This window comes from Mixophyes fleayi, chromosome 5 (assembly GCF_038048845.1).
Source record: "Mixophyes fleayi isolate aMixFle1 chromosome 5, aMixFle1.hap1, whole genome shotgun sequence".
Taxonomy (NCBI): domain Eukaryota; kingdom Metazoa; phylum Chordata; class Amphibia; order Anura; family Limnodynastidae; genus Mixophyes; species Mixophyes fleayi.
In genome coordinates, this window is record NC_134406.1 from 174,136,070 (window position 1) to 174,156,603 (window position 20,534).

Consider the following 20,534-nt stretch of genomic DNA (forward strand, 5'->3'; position numbering starts at 1 on the left):
AAGCTGTAGCCCCCTCACATATAGTTTTTCTAGATGTAGCCCCTTCACATAGTTTTCCCAGATGCAGCCCCCTCACATATAGTTTTCACAGATATAGCCTCCTCACATATAGTTTTCACTGATATAGCCCCTTTTACATATAGTTTTCACAGATATAGCCCCCTTACATATAGTTTTCACAGATATAGCCCCCTCACATATAGTTTTCACAGATATAGCCCCCCTCACATATAGTTTTCACAGATATAGCCTCCTTACATATAGTTTTCACATATGTAGCCTCCTCACATTTAGTTTTCACAGATATAGCCCCCCTCACATATAGTTTTCACAGATATAGCCTCCTCACATATAGTTTTCACATATGTAGCCTCCTCACATATAGTTTTCACATATGTAGCCCCCTCACATATAGTTTTCACATATGTAGCCCCCTCACATATAGTTTTCACATATGTAGCCTCCTCACATATAATTTTCACATATGTAGCCTCCTCACATATAGTTTTCACATATGTAGCCCCCTCACATATAGTTTTCACATATGTAGCCACCTCACATATAGTTTTCCCAGATATAGCCTCCTCACATATAGTTTTCCCATATGTAGCCCCCTCACATATAGTTTTCACATATGTAGCCCCCTCTCACTTACCTTAAGTATCAGGGCTGGAGCGCTCTGCAGCGTTGCTCCGCAGACCTGATCATACAGACAGGAAGTGAATACTTCCTGCTTCCTGTCTGATCGGTGCACAGTGCTGTATGACCCACAGTGCTGCAGCACCAGGCAGCCTCGCGATGCGTGAGGCTGCCTGGTGCTTACCACTGACCACCAATTTTTGGATTGTTGCCCTCCTTCCGACCGCGGCGGGTGACACAAAAAAAAAAAAAAGAAAAAATAGAAGGCGGACTCGTTAGGCCACCGGCCTCCCGGGGAGCTTCCTGCTAAAGGTAATGGCCAATCCGCCCCTGGTGGGGTCCGTATATGTTTTGCAGGCTCATTCCCCCTAGGTAATCTGGCCCTGTGATGAATTGGTCTAGGGTTGGTTTGGCACTATGACAGGGGGATTTCACATTGTGGGTTTCCCTGCTATTGTACCACCAGTCCAGTACTTTCCAATTCAGAGGGCCCCAGATATTTTAATTTTTCACTACACAACCTTACAAACCATTTTCATATGATAAGCTTAAAGTGTATCCTAAGCATAAGCTTTAAGCATGTCTTAGGATAATGTATGTAATTTGTACAATATTCTGAGTCGCACGTATGTAAGATATGTTGGGTTCATAATTCGAATTTAAGTACAGGACGCAATTTACTCTTCCACTGTAAGTGTAAATTGCGTCAAATTCTACATGAGGTCCCAGATAGGTATTTCTTAATAACATAAACAGATGACTTTGTCCCTGAAGCTTCCCATCTATGTGTTTTAGATTACAATGGACATGCATAGGTTAACAAACCAGACAATTCTGTTAAAGGTAATTTCTGTGTCTGAAGTGTGTCAGAGTGGACATCTTCCTCAGTTTGTTCCTCAATGTCAGCATTTATGTCAACAATATTATCATCAAGACCATGTACAACTGATGGACAACCTTACAGTCTGCTCAGGATTATGTGAAGGCCCAATAGGTTCTAATTCAGCCTCAGTATTATTTTGATTCCTGGATGTCTCTGCTTTGGAGGTTACAGACCTATACTTAGAGCTGGTAGGTGATGCATGAGAAATTACAGAATATGCATGACCTTGGTGGACACTGGCTTTTGCACTGTGCATTCTAGTACTGGCAGTAGCAGGACCAGCTGTAGTTAAAAAAAAAGAATCATTGTATGAGTCTTTTCTTGCCACTGAAGGTGGTGTATGTGATGTTGGCTATTTTGCTTTTTATAACATCACAATCTTTATTAATAACATTATGTTTTACCTAGAAAGAGATTTTTTTTGGAGAGCCCAGTCCAAGACTTTCTTTTTACATGACTGACTACCATAATAGTACTACTGCCAGTACTACTACTAAGATGGATCAACAGATTGTTCCATGACAACAGCTGTAGAGCCATTTACTGAAACAAATTAAAGTGACAAAAATTTTCTCTTTTAGCCGCCATCACAGCAGGTGAATGCAAAGTGATGTAGGGAAAGGAGTGTGTTACTTTCCAAATCAGCCACTGCCACACAATATCACAATATTGTTTAATTGCTTTATGGTTAGCTTTCAGCCATGAAAACACAGCAATTTTCTCCGTAAAATGGCAATCACAAAATGTATCAAAGGATTCTGGCAACGGTTTCTGCTATAACCTACTTACTGTTTCTTAATGCAGTCACATTGATTAATATGGGGACTGCACAGTTCTGCAATGTATCAAGCATTAGATTTTGCAGAAATAAAATGCCATCTTAGGATGGCATTACCTGTCAGTGTCTATGGAATCCAGCTGAAGCCTCTCCTGCTTCGCTGGATTCTTCACTGTGGAAGTGCTATGCGCATGCACATAGCACTTCCTCCTTTCACCGGCAGCCTAGCGCTGCCAGTAAATAGGAAAAACAGATTGCACCAGAGAGGTCACTTCTCCGGGGCTCCCAGAGTAGCCCAGGCATGGAGCATTTCAGCAGTGCTTGAATATACATTGCTGTGATTTGCAGCAATGCATATTTACTGACACAACATTATTTTAATGCATAGTTCCTGGTACATTTATTTTATATATTATTTTACACTTGCTCGCATTGTGTCATGTGCTCTGTCCAGATATTCTTATTCTCATACAAACTTTTAATAACTTTTAATAATATTCATTAAGAGTTTAAAAAGTAATCTGCTTGACTTAGCTATTTTTTAGCTCTCTAATTCTCTGTGTATCGTATTTTTTTTTTTTTAGCTTTTGCACTTGCTTGATTGTATTTGTTCTGTTGAATGCGTTCTCTGTATATTCTTTTCTCCTGCCCACTTTTTGCTGCTTTGTGCTCTGCCACATTTGGAGCACAATATTGATTCAATCAATTTCACATGATTGCAATGCAATGAATTGAAATTAACAATAACTGTCTTCAACAACAGCGTTTTTCACTAGTCACATAAACACACACAATATTGTTTAAAACATAATGTACGAAGATTGTCAACAAGTATTCTATAATGGTTTAACTAGCAGTCTCTAAGAATAGCATTTTCCACTATTACTTTTTTCAGGGTATCATAAACTTAGTGTTTTGCATTAACTTTTCTGTATTAATTATTAAAATTAAAATTACAGGCTGTTCGAAAAAGACCAAAGTATAATTATTTTTTGGTAATAGTTGGAACCTATATGGTATCTCTTTCAATTCTACAATAGGAAACACTACACTCTTCTTCTGTACTGTTCAGACTTAGATTCACTAGACTCAAAAGAGCTCATCTCTACCTAGAACTTCTTGGAATACAAGCCTTTGTTGTATTTTTACCATTGAGTTTGCATCCCTAGTGTATCAAGCTTCCATCATTGCATGTACTTTAGAGCAGATTAAAAACTCACATGTACATAAAAGTATTTCACTACAACTGAAAACATTTTACCATGATGTCATATATTTTTCTCTATAACAAGATAATCTGGTGCTCATTCTGTAAATCTCCATATGTATATACTATTTTGAGTCCTATGGTAGTGGAGTGCTTTAAAACAATTATTACTAATATGATAATTATGATGATGTTTAATTTATAACACTATTTATGTCCCTTGATACATATATTTTTCAAATAGACTACCAAGGAAAAGTCTATAGGCCATATTCAATTGTTGATGTTACAGCCAAAAGTAACGCGCCCCACGCACTATTACCGTCATTACGGTAATAGTGCGTGTAAATACCAGTATTACGGTACTTTTCTCACTAGATTTCAGCTCCCGGCTCAGGGAGCTGCGAGCTGAAATCCGGCTTACTATAACCGTAATCGTTTTTTCGCGACGGAAACCGCGGACAATTGAATATGTTCTTATAAGTGTATGAAATTATTACTAAGAACTAAAAAAAATGTTTTTAGCTTAGCTAATTTAACTATTGATGGATAAAACTGATGCTTGGACAAGTCATACAAACATAAATTGGCTTTCACTCTTAAAAGATTCACAAATAGTACTGTTCTATAGATGTCAATATACTGTGCATTGGTAAATAAATTGTAACTTTGCAATTTATTTAATCTATAGATGGAGAACGTTTAGTTGGGGAAATTTATGTAATTAAACATATAAACTGTTCAGGATGCTCCAGAATGATTTACTTTTAAATGCCTTGGTAGCATTAAAATTCATGGGTAGCATGGGAAATGCTTAATTGCAGCTATTTAAGAATAATGAACATATTATATGTTATATTTGAATAAACTAAGGCCACAATATCCTCACTTTCGCTATTTTTAGAGCTTATCATCATGCACAAAGTTAGTAGGCTGTCTTAATGTTGTTTCTACACATTTCAATATAGCTACTTAACTGAAAAATTGGACAGTGAAACGAAAGGTTAGATGGCGCAGGGAAGCATGATTATTGATGCTATTCTCCATGAAACAGACACAAGGAAATTATTCTCTTGAATATTTTTGTCTTTGTAATAAGGACATGCACAAACAACTGTAGCAATCAAATGACTAGTTGAGCTAATTTATATGCTGTGGGAGACTTACATTTAAATGCAGTTTTACAATGAGCAAATGAAAATCACTTGGCAATAAGAAAGTCAGTGAGCAGAGAGCGCTGCCAACAAACCAAGATTCAATGCAGATTTTATGAGTTGAGAGAGCATTATAGCAATTACGCAATTGGCCTGATTTCTGTCAGACTCTTACAGGATTTGGCAAGAAAGCTAAGCTTTCCTCAGTGCATAAACAACACCTAGAATTATTTATAATGAGTCATTGGTGTTTGAGTTTGTTGTCACAAGATTAGGAGATGTCTTAAGAGCATTTTGTTTATCAGTTTAGTGGAGCAAAACTGGTTTTGTTTATTTCTTAAATTTTTGCACACATTTTGGTGTAGTAAATTAATATTTCACAGGCAGGCAAGATCTATGGTAGTTAATTTAATGTGCAAAAGGGAAATATCTTAACGGAACACTAAACTTAACTAACAAAATTCAGTTGCCTAATATAAAAGAGATACTAACAACATTTACAAATATATCTGTAAAAGTACCCATATCTTGATAGAACTTGAGATGGTTGACATTGTATTTACATTTAATGTGTAGTTAAATAAAAGCTGATACTCTCTGTTATCAGTCATTTCTTGTGCAAGGAGGCAAAAAAGCGCTGGCTTCAATGTCCTTTAATAGCTATACTGTTAGAAAGTCTGTTTTAACCATAACGTTATTTCTGCTAATTCTTTTCCAGTGTCTTCCTGGTAATATGTTCTGTTGTAGCATGTTCCTGCCAATTCCATCTGTTCTAGTGTGTTCCTGGTTATTCCTGGTAAGATATTAGGAATTAAGCGGGTGGCAGAAGATACAAGGAATACAGTGGATGGCTGCAGATATCAGGAATGGAGCTGCCTCAGCTACCTTTAGGTTAATTAGGCAGCTGGGGGAGTTTACCGAGTTCTGCTCCATATATACAGTGTCTTCATCTGAAGGGAAGGAGGGCCAGTGCCACATTTTCTGCACATCCCCCTGATCTCCTCTGACCTGTGTGTCTCTGTCTCTGCATCGTGAGTGTTACCCTCACCGCCTTCTACCATTTACCGCTATCATTCAGTTTTCTTTATATACCACATTTTGACGCTAACCAAGTCCTCCGTGGACTGCCCACACTACCTCTCTTGTGCCATGCCCTTTCAGAGGTTGCCCATGCACTTGTTCTCGGACCCCTATTATTTTTCTTTTGCTGGGATATTGGTGGAAGAACCTGGGTTCTTGCGTTTTCCCCTTAGGCCAAAGGTTCTCAGTCATCCTCTTCTTCTCATCCAGTAAACCCAGATCTTCCCTGTGAGCTTATACAGACTGTGTGTAATAAATGCGTGGGTGCCCTCATTCTCGCACGGGGGGGTCAAGAGTGTGGAAGAGCCATGGGGTGCTGGGAAAGGGGGTGAGATAGCCAGGGGGTGCTGGGAGAGGGGGTGAGAGACAGGGGGTGCTGGGAGAGGGGTGAGAGCCATGGGGTGCTGGGAAAGGGGGTGAGATAGCCAGGGGGTGCTGGGAGAGGGGGTGAGAGCCAGGGGGTGCTGGGAGAGGGGTTGAGAGCTATGGGGTGCTGGGAAAGGGTGTGAGATAGTCAGGGGTGCTGGGAGAGGGGGTGAGAGCCATGGGGTGCTGGGAAAGGGGGTGAGATAGCCAGGGGGTGCTGGGAGAGGGGGTGAAAGCCATGGGGTGCTGGGAAAGGGGGTGAGATAGCCAGGGGGTGCTGGGAAAGGGGGTGAGAGCCAGGGGGTGCTGGGAGAGGGGTTGAGAGCCATGGGTGCTGGGAAAGGGTGTGAGATAGTCAGGGGGTGCTGGGAGAGGGGGTGAGAGCCATGGGGGGCTGGGAAAGGGGGTGAGATAGCCAGGGGGTGCTGGGAGAGGGGGTGAGAGCCAGGGTGTGCTGGGAGAGGGGTTGAGAGCCATGGGGTGCTGGGAAAGGGTGTGAGATAGTCAGGGGGTGCTGGGAGAGGGGGTGAGAGCCATGGGGTGCTGGTAAAGGGGGTGAGATAGCCAGGGGGTGCTGGGAGAGGGGGTGAGAGCCAGGGGGTGCTGGGAGAGGGGGTGAGAAAGCCGAAGGGGGTGCTGGGAAAGGGCGTGAGAGAGCCGAAGGGGAAGAGGTGATGTGAGAGGGGTGAGAGAGCCAGGGGGTGCTAGGAGAAGGGGTGAGAGAGCCAGGGGGTGCTGGGAGAGGGGGTGAGAGCCAGGGGGTGCTGGGAGAGTGAGTGAGAGCCAGGGGGTGCTGGGAGAGGGGGTGAGAGAGTCGAAGGGGGTGCTGGGAAAGGGGGTGAGAGAGCCAAAGGGGAAGGGGGTGCTGGGAGAGGGGGTGAGAGAGCCAAAGGGGAAGGGGGTGCTGGGAGAGGGGGTGAGAGAGCCAAAGGGGAAGCGGGTGCTGGGAGAGGGGGTGAGAGAGCCAAAGGGCAAGGGGGCGCTGGGAGAGGGGTTGAGAGAGCCAAAGGGGAAGGGGGCACTGGGAGAGGGGATGAGAGAGCCAAAGGGGAAGGGGCGGTGGGAGAGGGGGTGAGAGAGCCAGGTAGTAGGGGGTGCAGGAAGAGGAGTGAGAGAGCCGGGGGGTAGAGGTTGCAGGAAGACGTGTGAGAGAGCCAGGGGAGTAGGTAGTACAGGAAGATGTGTGAGAGCCAGCGGAGAAAGGAGAGAGGGACAAAGGAGAAGATGATGCAGGGGCATAGGTAAAAGAAAGTGTAAAGGGAGAGACATCTTAAGAATTCGAATATCAGGGATGCAGCTATCATAAAACACAAGTAATAATGAAGAATGGAAATGCACAGAGAGGACAAGTGTTAAAAAAAAAATAAAAAATCAAGCCTTCATACTCCATTCACTTATATTTTCTATACCCCCACTCCTAAATTTCTGCTTCGACCACTGCCCTCTATTCCTGCTCCCGACTGCCTGTGTGAGCTGACAGCTGCTGATCCCTCCTCGCCCAGCGCGCCCAGTAGGAGAACAGAACACAGGATGCCATAATCAGGTAAGTTCATATATTTTCTCGTGTGCAATATGTTTTTAACCATCCTTTCTTGAACTGGGGACACTACTGCGTATCCAATAATGTTTAACACTATGTATTGCTCATTATTGCGCTGTAATGTTTTTTGCATATTTATCTGTACAGAGATTTTTAATTAATAGGAAAAAACATTGCTTGTCATAAATTTTATCTGTAATTGTGTCAATATATCTATTTTTGTTTGTATTGTAAATGATGTATTAAGCTGCTCTTGGGACTCACACTCAGTATCTGATATGCTGTACCAATTTTTATTTGTGAATGAGTTTTTGTCTGAGCTTTACTAATGATTTGGGGGCACTACTATGGCATAATGTTATTTGGAGGCACTGTTGTGACATAATATGATTTGTGGGCACTACTGTATGGTATATGTTTTAGGGGCACTACTATGCCATAATATGATTTGTGGGCACTTCTGTATGACCAAATATGAATTGAGGGTAATACTATGTGGCATAATATGACCTTGGGGCACTACGATGTGGCATAATATGAACTGGGCACACTACGGTATGGCATCATATGAACTTCTGCCAAAGGCAAGTCTTTCATTGTTGAATATGATGGGAGCCCCAAGAAGTTGCTGTATCGGGGCCCAAAATTCCTCTTGTCAGCCCTGCCTGTGAGTCAAGGGGGTAGATGTCTCCAGGTAAATAATCGAAATGTTTCCTATCTAATCAAACTGATGGATCACATCCAATTATTTCTCACCCACCTCCTCTATCCCCCTTAATTTATATACTGTTATTTAAAATGAATAGAAAAGACGCATATCCAATTACTGTAGTAAAACAAAAATATTTTTCTCTGACATTTTGCTGTAGATGGAAATACTTTTAATGCGGCCGTGTGGGTTCAACTGATCATTCAATAGTTATGGTTTTTTTAGATATATGTTAGTTTTATTTTATGTGGAATGATTCATGAAAATTCTGCCATTACTATTTAATTGAGGGAAAAGGGTACCTGTTACCTATATGTGTGTGTAAGTATTCTGTTCGTTGTTGCTATTTTGTGGGAGATTTGAAAAAAGCAAAACATTGTTTCCTACAGTGGCGTCTGTATAATTGGTGGTATTGCTGTAGTATGGGGTGGCGTGCTGGTGGCAATGTTGTAGTGTGTTTGGTGCTTAGTATTGCTAATAAGTAGGAGAGGGTATTGCTATAATGTGGGGGGTGATGCTGGTTGCTGTAATGTGGGGGTCATGCTGGACGCTGTAATGTGGGGGGTGATGCTGGATGCTGTAATGTGGGGGGTGATGCTGGATGCTGTAATGTGGGGGGTGATGCCGGGTGCTGTAATGTGAGGGGTGATGCCGGTTGCTGTAATGTGGGGGTGATTGATGTAGTATGAGTGTGTGTGGGGGGTTATTTATTGCTGTAATTTGGGTACTAATAATGTATTGTCATGGTATTTATTGATGTAATTGGGGGGCTAATAATGTAATGTTGAGGGTCATTAGGAGAAATAAATACCCCCCCACACACACTCATACTACATCATGTTGTACTGCGCCAACATCAGTGTGTAACAATATAGTGCATGGAGCCCACAACACGTGGGCCTGTGTGCTTTAAATGCCAGGGCTGATTTTTAGTCCCAGTCCGGCCCTGTGGCCTAGCATGGCCACACCTGTAACAAGGTGCGTTTGGCAACATAGAACTTCCCTCTTGATTATCTATGAAAGGGGGCCCCAAGAAGTTGCTATTTCGGGGGGCCCATATACCTCTTGGCAGCCCTGGCTACAGGTACCAACAATAAACCACATTTTCGCATATACCAGGAACACAGAGGAGGGCTGACAGGTACCCAGAATACTACTTAAAGCCACTTTAAGTAATATTCTTATGAGAAAGAAAACAATATATTGGTTAATTTACTTCTAATTTTAATCTTGTCTAAATTGTCCTGTTGAGTTAACTTGAGGAGTAAAATACAGGTATATTAGGACAAGGTTTTCTTGGAATTGTATCTACCTTTTTCATGAATGTGTGAATTTAATTAATCTGCATGCAGATTACTTAGATCACAGGATGCTGCATACTGTACAAGCATTCATGTCACACACCAATGGTTTTCTTTTTTATGGGATTGATGAGATAATGCCTTGGCAAAGTTGCACGTCTTGGTAAAACGGAATATCTTTGTTTGTGGAAATGTGGTGGTTTAATACATATGCTGCCCAGAGCAATTTTTGCTGTGATTGTAGCAACCAGTAGCACTGAAGAAAGGATTGTCACTATGTGACTGTAATGAGATGTATCACAATTTGCATACATAACATGTGTACAGTTTCTCTTGCTCCTTGTCAAAAGGAAATGAAAATGTTTGCTCTGCTTTATAGGATAAATTACCTAATCTTGATTTATGCCACACAATATAATTTGATGAACATTGGATTTTTAATAATAAGGAGTTGCTATGCTTTGGTTTCTGTCAACATTTATCTTCATATGAGGTAGAAGCAAGCACATTCTTTGTAGATGTTGAGTAGATACCTGTAGGAAACAGCACATGTATAAGGAAAATACTACTTTGTTTTAAAAATTTCAGTCTTTTATCAGTCTTTATTTGTCATCTGAGACCATGTTTCTTGTGGTTAAGCTCTAAATCATATATGAGTGTCTGATGTTGGGCAGGTGTCACATTCAATGTACATACATATATGCCTCAGAATACCTTGTACCTTACAGATAATGTGGCACTGTTTGCTGCTTTTTGTGTGCATCTTCCAAAAAATTAAAAGGTAAGTGGTATAAATAGCAAAAATTGCCCATCTGGTCGTTAACAAAATAATAAAACGTAGCTGGTATAAATAGCAAAAATTGCCCATCTGGGGTCTGATTCATTAAGGATCTTAACTTGATAAACTTCTTATTTCAGTCTCCTGGACAAAACCATGTTACAATGCAAGGGGTGCAAATTAGCATTCTGTTTTGCACATAAGTTAAATACTGACTGTTTTTTCATGTAGCACACAAATACTTGATAGCTTATTTGTACACTGAAATTTAAAGTTGATATTTGTGTGCTACATGAAAAAACAGTCAGTATTTAACTTATGTGCAAAACAGAATGCTAATTTGCACCCCTTGCATTGTAACATGGTTTTGTCCAGGAGACTGAAATAAGAAGTTTCTCAAGTTAAGATCCTTAATGAATCAGGCTCCTGGTCCTTAACAAAGCTTAGTATTTTTTTTTAAAAAAAAGACAACCAAAATGTTCTAATCCTTCAAAATGGATACTGCTATGTTTTATGCAAAGGATGGATTTTAGGCCCCTTGTAATAACCCGATGTCAAGTCAGTCCTCCCTATAGGAAAAGGGAACATGTAAAGAGACTATGGGCTAGATTTACTAAGCTGCGGGTTTGAAAAAGTGGTGATGTTGCCTATGGCAACCAATCAGATTCTAGCTGTCATTTTGTAGAAAGTACTAAATAAATGAAAGCTAGAATCTGATTGGTTGCTATAGGCAACATCCCCACTTTTTCAAACCCGCAGCTTAGTAAATCTAGCCCTATAACTTAATCAGGGATCAGTTACACAGTCTCAAGAACCGTTGAGTCTTTACAAGAAGTCCATTCTCTTGAACAAATCAGCACATAAACTTCTTTGTGCTAATTTGAATTCCCCCCCCTTTGCCCACACATAGAAGATTACCAGGCTGATTTACTAAATGTGATGTCTTGTTTGTCATACCCTAAGACACTTTTTATGGTTTACTTGTACTTTAAACATATTTTCTATGCGGCATATCCATAATGGCAAATCTTGCTCAATATGTGTACTCAGTGGTTTACTCAAATTTATCAACTCACAGATAGGTTTTTTATTCTGAAAAATCTCTTTATTTCCTTAATAGCATTGTGCAGTTTCATTGGCATAAATCACTATTCTACTCTACGGGGTCGATTCAGTTGACAGCCTGACTTAGTTTAACGCAGTGTTACCCGGTTTTAACGCTATTTTTGGTAATTTTTTAGCGTGGTTATATAACCCACAATTTAATTCCTGATGCTACACTGCCTATTTGTTTCCCAAACTTGCACATCGTAGTGGGTTTTAAACCTCATATTAAAGTATAGGCAAAAGGTTTAGTGGGCAATTCATTTTTTATTTTATCGCATCGTGTCATTGGCAGTATTATTTTGCACCTCTACAGCCCGATTTTAAAAAAAATAAAGCAGAAGAAAGTATTGCAATCAAAAAGTTATTATTAAAAATCAGATAATTGAATGATTTCATAAAAAAAAATTTGCAAAGAGAAGATTAGACAAGCATTATAAAGCATGTAAAAAATGCTAAAATTTATTAACAATAATCTATAATTTCAAATTGAATAGATGGGTGTGTGTGTGTGGTTAACAACTACGATACGTAAACTATGTAAACTACAAAATAATAATTTGTGTGTGTGTAGATGGCCGCTTTAAACCCTCCCATCCCCTCCCAGAAAATTTGCATTCACCAAGGATTAACGCACAGGGGTGGCATTTACTGATTTTAAATTGAATACCACACAGAGGAAACGAAAAAAGGACGCGGCTTCTTAGTAATACCCGAGCAGATATATTTTGTATTTTAAATGCAGCATTGCAAAAAAATAAGGAGATGAATTGAATCGGCCCCTACTTATTTCTATGTACAATAGGTACTACATTTTTATTTAGAATGGTACTCTTTATAAAAAAATAAAAAAATAAAATGACAGTACAAAGTAGCAGATGTAAGGCAGACATAAAGTACACATTGGTAACAGCGTCGGACTGGGCAGGCAGGGGGTTGGGGTATCCACCGGTAGGCCCTGATGCCAGATAGCTCCTCCCTCTTCTGTGGTGGGACGGGGCTAAAAAAATTATTAATCTGCCTTGACTAATTGGTGGCAGTAGGGGCCAGGGGCCAGGTGCCAGGGTCGCGTGGGGCAAAGTGGGGTCAGTGTGGCAGTGGGTGGCTGATCCCTCCTCAGGGACCAGCCACTTTCGCTAAACAGCAAACAGGAAGTAGCGTGCATTCCACACTACTTCCTGTTTTGCTTTTGATTGCACAGGGAGCATGGAGCCAGAGCCGGATTTAGACCACATGGGGCCCTAGGCAAGATACTGGTTTGGGGCCCCCTCCCTGAAAAAATCCATAGCACTATAGTTTTTTAGCATAACATATATCCCTATTCAGGGGCTGGCTGGAAGACTTTAGCCCGGGGGTGCAAGCATATAGCACTGGCCCATAAGTAGCGGCCCATTTTTAAAGGTTGGTCTCACCACTAGCCCTGGGAGGGCCCTCTGGGAACCACTGGCCCCTAGGCAATTGCCTAGGTTGGCTACTGGTAAATCCGGCCCTGCATGGAGCGACGTAGAAAGGAGGCTCCAGCAATAAGGTAAGTGTGAATGAAAGGGGGGGCCTGTTATTTGGGACAAGGGAGAAGGGGCTGCTATCTGTGTGAGTGACAGGGGAGGTGGGGCTGCTATTTGTGTGAGTGACAGGGAAGGGGGCCTGCTATGTATGTGATTGACAAGGGAGGGGGGCCTGCTGTTTGTGCTAGTGACAGGGAAGAGGGGGCCCTGCTATTTGCGCTAGTGACAGGGAAGAGGGGGCCCTACTATTTGAGTGATTGACAGGGGAGGGGGGGCCCTGCTATTTGTGTGTGACAGAGGAGTTGGCCCTGCTATTTGTGCTAGTGACAGGGAAGAGGGGCCCTGCTATTTGTGCTAGTGACAGGGAAGAAGGGGCCCTGCTATTTGTGCTAGTGACAAGGAAGCGGGGGCCCTGCTATTTGTGCTAGTGACAGGGAAGAGGGGGCCCTGCTATTTGTGTGATTGACAGGGGAGGGTGGCCCTACTATTTGTGTGATTGACAGGGGAGGGGGGGCCCTACTATTTGTGTGATTGACAGGGAAGAGGGGGCCCTGCTATTTGTGTGTGACAGGGAAGGGGGCCCTGCTATTTGTGCTAGTGACAGGGGAGAGGGCTGCCATAATGTGTGAGGGAGTGTTTTTTTTTAAATATAATGTGTGATATGAGGGAAAGGAGTTGTGTTGTCTTAATAGTACATGGGTGGGAGGTAGGCTATTAATTTAATGGTAGCGTTTAGGTGGGGGCTAATTATTTAATGGGTGGTATTTTATTTGTGGGGTGATGGTGGGGCAATTTAATTTATTGGTGGGTTATTTAATTTAATAGTAGGGCCTATTAAATTAATATGGGGTGACAGGACCTTTAATTTAATGCTGGGGTGGTTTGCTGCTATTAATTGAATGTGGGGCTGAGTTTGGTTAGGAGGGATATTAAATGTGAATATGAATTAATTAATGCCGGGGATGGTCGTGAGAAATGGTTATATTAAACGTAAATGCTGTTAATTTATTGCTGGGGCTGTTTGGAGGGAGAGTAATAAGTTTATTTATTAAATGGGAATACTATTAATTTAATGTTGGATAGAGGCCTAATTATTAAATGTGGGTGCTGTTGATTTTATAGAGCTGGTTGGAGTTTTCTAAATTTCATGTACCCATTTTTTTTCAATAGGGCCCCCAACATTCCAAGGATCCAGACAAGCAGAAACTGATCTAAGACACCAGCATCCACAGGTGGTGAAATTACATAGAACAGGTAGGAGAGACCAGGACAGTCTGCCAACTGTCCTGAATTTGGTGGGGCAGTCCCAAATTGTTGCGGCTGTCTTCCTTATTCAGGATTTGGTCCAACTACAAGGACAGTTGGGAGGTATGTCCTGCTTCACACTATACTGCTCGTGAAGGCAGAACTGCATGCAACTAACAATAGTACACACAGTTATGCCTGTGTATTTGTCTAAAATGATAACCTCCTGTCTTGAGTGCACCAGCATCCCCTTTGCAGCACTATATGGTATTAGGTGGGCCCCAGTCATTGGTTTCCCCGGTGGGCCCTTCATGTCCTAGTCCGACACTGATTGGTAATTAAAAATAGCACACAACTGTGTTAACGAGTTAGACAATAATGAGTAATGTGTGTATAAAAAAGAAATTAAATCGTAATGAGGGTCATCATAAAACCTTTACAGATAATAAGACTATGATAACATCCTGTGCTCCCAAAGTTGCAGGGAAACTTGGGACATTCCAATGTCTGCTGCTATAAGTTATTCCATTTTACATATAATCTAGTAAAGTGATCACTGAAAGATAGGCTGTCACTATATTTCTGAACAAGTCATTTGAAGCTTTTCAAAACCTTCAACAAATTTACCAAGCATGCACAGACTTACATAATGGGTCTGATGCTGAGTTGAACGCAACTTGGGCTTAATTTATGAGAACATAAAAATAGCAGACACATGTGTGACTCATGCTTCCAACATCTGTAGCATGTACGCTAGGTTTATGGCAGGCGTATTTATACACATATACACATATACACAACCAGCTTATAATAAAACTTTGCTAATATTTATTTTCACAGGGAAAAACAAATTTGCTATTTATGTAATACAGCAGATATAAATTTCCTTCTTACGTACGCATGAAAGTAACACAACTTTTTTCTTTAAATATAAACACAAATCTTATAATATATGCACGAACAATGAAGAAAGTAGCCAGCAGTTTCTGAGGTGAAGTTGCAATCAACCAATCAGAAGCAGTTAGCTAGTGCTGAGGATCATCATAATCATCAGCGCCCAGACCCCAGAATCTCTATTTATCTACAGGGATTATATCTTTCTTTTCCCTCACAAGGTGAAATAAAGCTGACTTAATTATTTTTAATGGTATCTGTACCTAAAATGCATCTTTTTCCATTTAGTGTGTGGGGAGCAGCTAAAACAAACATTTACACCCATCACCTGCCTCTCCATAGCAATCTGGCCCAGATTTAATTGTTTCACTTCATTAGGGTGATATAAACCTCCACCCTACACTGCTGTAGCTTTCCATGGCCTAACTTCTCTGCAATCCATCAGCATAAAATAATACAATAATCCAGGTTTATTAAGCCCATTATTTCATAAGTATGGTAGGTACAGAAAAGTAATTAATATTCTAATATTCTAAATTCATATTGTAAAATACAAAACAGTGATAAGTAGAGTGACTAGAGTACTGCCCCCTACAATTCTTGGTTTGCGCCTTTGGTGGCCTTTATATAATTTCGGGCCTGCAGTTGTGTTTTTACTATGGATTACAATTAAGATATTAATTTCTAAATGAAGAAAATGAATATTAATTCTAAACATATAGCATAATAATAACAACATTCCATTACTACTTCTCATGAATGCTAACACTGTTCATAAATCCATTTCGGTTGACCTGTTTTTTTTGCAAGTAAGAATTTCTGTTGCAGAAAGTATTTTGTTTAGGATTGCACCATTAACTAGAGTCAGTGGACCAGTTCTATTTAATCTGATATGAAGCTGTTCGTCCTTAGTAAATTCAGCACTTTTTGTTGCATTACACACTCTTTCTCAATTATCATAGGCAGTAGATCCACTTTGTTCTGTGTATTGTAGCATAACAAACCATAAAAGTAAATTCAAATGAACAACACACTTAAAATGAATTCATATTTCATGAAGTAATTTATACACCCAAGAAGCATCACTACTTATTTCTAAAATTGATCAATTATTTTATGTTAAGTGTTTATTCATCCACAAGATAAAAATTGTAAAGAAACACTTTTAAAAAACACACATTAGGTTTGTGTTGCGTGCCTTAATGAATCAGGCCCCATGTGAGTAAAATGATCAGAAAACTTTGATTATTGTTGATTGATAATGTGAATTCAGAGAGCCTATTTTGACAGTGCAATAATATTTTAAGTGGAAAGTAAGTTTTTTATCCTTTAAGAGGTACTCTAATACCTATAAGAGAATAATGTACATGTAATCTTTCCTTGTGGTCTTTAATATACAGATTACTAAAGAAGGCATATTCCCTCACAAATCGGCCATCAGCTCTAAATTGATAGGCCAGTTAGTTCCCACAGGCTTGAGGCATTTTGGATTCAGATCTTGGGGATCAGGTATTCATATGGCCTTATCCATGAATTTAACCTTTCTCCTTTTATCTGTGCATTAAAACATGAAAATGTATTGATTTTGCTCAATTCTGATTATTATAATTTTATTTAGTTTCATTGAGTACATATTTTGTTTTAATGTATGATACAGATATAATTACGTTTGACTGATTTCTTTGAATTGCCTATTACACATTGTTGACATTCAGGGCACTCAAGCAATACTGCATGGCCTCCTGTATTCATGTGCACAGTCCAAATTTTAGGGGATGTGGACAGGATAGTTCTTCAGGTGGGCAAAGAATGCCCCCCGAGAAACATGCCATACACCAATTTAACCATTATTGGCACCCTTTTTGGTAGTGTAGCACAGCAACATAGCAGTAAGCATTGTTCCACAATGGTAATATTGGTTTACATATTATGGCTATTGATTTTACTAACATGGTGCACTGTAATATGAATATGTGATTTATTTTTTTATATTCACATAGGATTTCATGGCATATCATTTTCTATTACTAATGTAGTATACATACAGCTTGAAAAAGAATGCTGTTCTTTTTGAAGCATCGCTACAAATTGTATATGCACCTGCTATGATGTATCCCTAACAATAAAGGCTTTTAAAATACTTTTTTATAGATTCCAGTGCTGGCTCTTACTTCCATATATTTGTATGGGTCAGCTCCCTCAATGGATCCCAAAAGAGTCTTAAATATATAAAAGCACATATCCTGATTTAATATCCATTAATATAGGATTTAGTGCTTTATTGTGTTTATAGTACATAGTTTTATGGCAATTTGTATCCAAGAATCAGCCAAGGTGTATACATATGAACATACAGAATGGTACATATTGTTTTCAATAACAAATCTAAAGTGGTCATTTTAAATGTTGTGTGTTATGCATTAAAGAGCAAGTACGACCCATATTTAACATTAAAAGTTATCAAAGGTTATGTGTGTATTTGTGGGATGAATTATATATATATATATATTAAAATCCAGAAGCCTTTATCCATATATACATATGTCCATGAGGCCATCTTTCACCACTTTACAACAGATTGCCATGATAGGAAAATGTGCTTCATTATCTTACATGCTTTAAAGCCAGAATAGTGTTTGCAATAAATCTGCTTTTATCAGAGCCTATTAGGACACTGTCCTAAAATAGTGGGTTATAGATTTCACTGTCTGTAATGGAGTGGGGAGGTACTATTCAATAAATATAGTTGCTTTTTAACACAGTTGCAGTGGGTTGTCAGGATAGCAGTGCATCATGTATTTATCCTCATGCTTCATATTTGAATACTTCACTTCATGGGGTTTGGTTAAGGATAAAAACTCAAATGAACATTTCATTAACGTTTTGACCTTATTGTTGGTCCAGCATGAACGGCTCATTTCAACATTTGCTTCATTGCTGATCCAGTTAGATTGCTTCATTGTACCAGTTCAGACGTCAACAATGAATTATTTTGCTTTAAGTATCTTTATGCTACACTGCTGCTTTACTTACATTTGTATATATTTGTCAGTCATCTACACACACATCAGTCAGTCAGTCTCATGTACATCAGTCAGTCATTTTCACACACATCAGTCAGTTACACATGCATCAGTCAGTTACATCCACGTCAGTCAGTTACATGCATGTCAGTCAGTTACACACACGTCAGTCAGTCAGTCAGCCTGTTACATATACATTGCTATCTTTCTTCTCTCTCCCTGATCCTCTTGCTAATACACCCACTCATTTGCTAGTCCATCCTCTCTCCTTCTATCCTCCCTCTTCCTACTCCTTTAGTCTTTCACCATGTCTCCCTGCTCCTGTATGACCTCTATGTAGATGACACTCAAATCTACCTCCCAACTCCTGATCTCTCGCTATTCTCCTCTCTTGGGTGTCTAGTTGCCTCTCCACCATCTCCTACTGGATGTCCATTTGCTTTCTCAAACTTAACATGGCCAAAACTGAACTCATTGTCATCCCTCCATCAAAAATCTCCTCTTCTCCTGACCAATCTGTCACTGTTGACAATACCACTATCTTCTCTGTTCCCCAACTCCACTGCCTGGGTGTCATTCTTGACTCCTCCATCTCCTTTCCCCCTCACATTCAATTTCTTGCCCAATCCTGTCGCTTCAAGCTCCTCATTATAGCCCATATCAAATACTTCCTCTCCCAGGATGCCACCAAAACTCTTATCCACTCACTAATCATTTCTCATCTCGACTACTGCAAACTTCACCTTACTGGCCTCACTTGCTTCCTTCTCGCTCCTCTTCGAACTATTCTCCACTTCTCATCTGCCTCCCCTCTCTTCCAAACCTTAAACTAGCTCCTCTTCCCCTACAGAATCTTTATTAACTCATCGCCCTGATGTACAAAGCCCTCTCTGGTCAGCCAATGATCATCGCTTTTCCTCCCCTCTGATAACCACATCCCACTTCCTAATTCAAGATTTCTCCCTTGCTGCCCTTCATCACTGGATTGATCTCCTTCATTCTATCAGACTATCCCCTAGCCTGTATAGCTTAAAATGATCATTTAAAACCCACTTGTTTAGAAAATCCTACCAGTATTCCACTTAACCATTTTACCGTGTAATATACCTCACTCTTTTTTATACTCCCTATCTCCCACTCTTGCTTCTTGCCCTCAGATCCCCTTAAATTGGCTCCCCCCCATGTGTCTACCGTTTGTCTGACCCTTTTCCTTTAGATTGTAAGCTTTAGTGAACAGGGCCCTATTGCCTGCTGTTCCCATTACCTATAACTTTTGCTCACCAGCTACACTGTGCACCTCCTCTTTTGCTCTCTGCCTATTCACTCCACTCCTACATTGTCTTTGAACCTCTTTCAGTGGCTCTAAACCTGTTAGTTGCACCCACACAAATGGGCACAGGTTTTAGCCTGTGCTAAATATACCTTGCAACCCAGTAGCTGTGTTGAGAGTTGCAGTGTCATTTGTTTATGACAAAAGAAAGAAAACCAATAGCGCTCAAGTAACGGACCAAAACAAAAACATGAGAAAAACATCAAAACATCACTGTTATACCATGTACTGTCATGATGTTTTCCATCTATATCACACTGCGGGCCTCATGTGGCACCCTATAAATAAAGAGTATTAATAATAATATACATGGTGGTATTAGTAATCTTGGTATTGTGTATTTAAGTATTTGTGACTTGTAGGCTTGAAGGCATAAGAGTAAGGGCAAATACTAAGAAAATGACAAAATATTTCCTAGACTCATCTCTTAGTAGACTTTAGTATATATATATATATATATATATATATATATTATATGTGGACATTTACCAGAAAGTGTATCATAGACACTAGATGAAATCATAGTATATATTTTTTAGAGACCACAGACCACCATTAGAGCTGTCAGTTCGGGAGATTGAAAGAGTATTATAGATATTGCCTTTTATGGTTGAAATGGTGACAATGTTACACTACATTAATTTCACACTTTTTTAACTCTTGTCTTGAGACTTTATAGTTCCTTATAGGACTGGACACATGAATGATTGTGTGAGATGATATCAGTTGAAATTATTATGTAATATCGGTTGCGATCACTCTTCCTGCAATCGTTATTTTAGCTTAGTTATTGATTTTAATATTTATGTTTTAATAAATGTTATTGTACATTAAACCTGAGCCATCAGTTCTGCTATTTACATATTACATTTGCACATTTTATTGCAGCACATTACCACATGCAGCCCCGTTTCTCTTTCTTCCTCTACACATGCTACTTAGACCTCCTCACATGTCACTCAGAACTCACCTCCCCACCGAATTACTCTAGAACAATA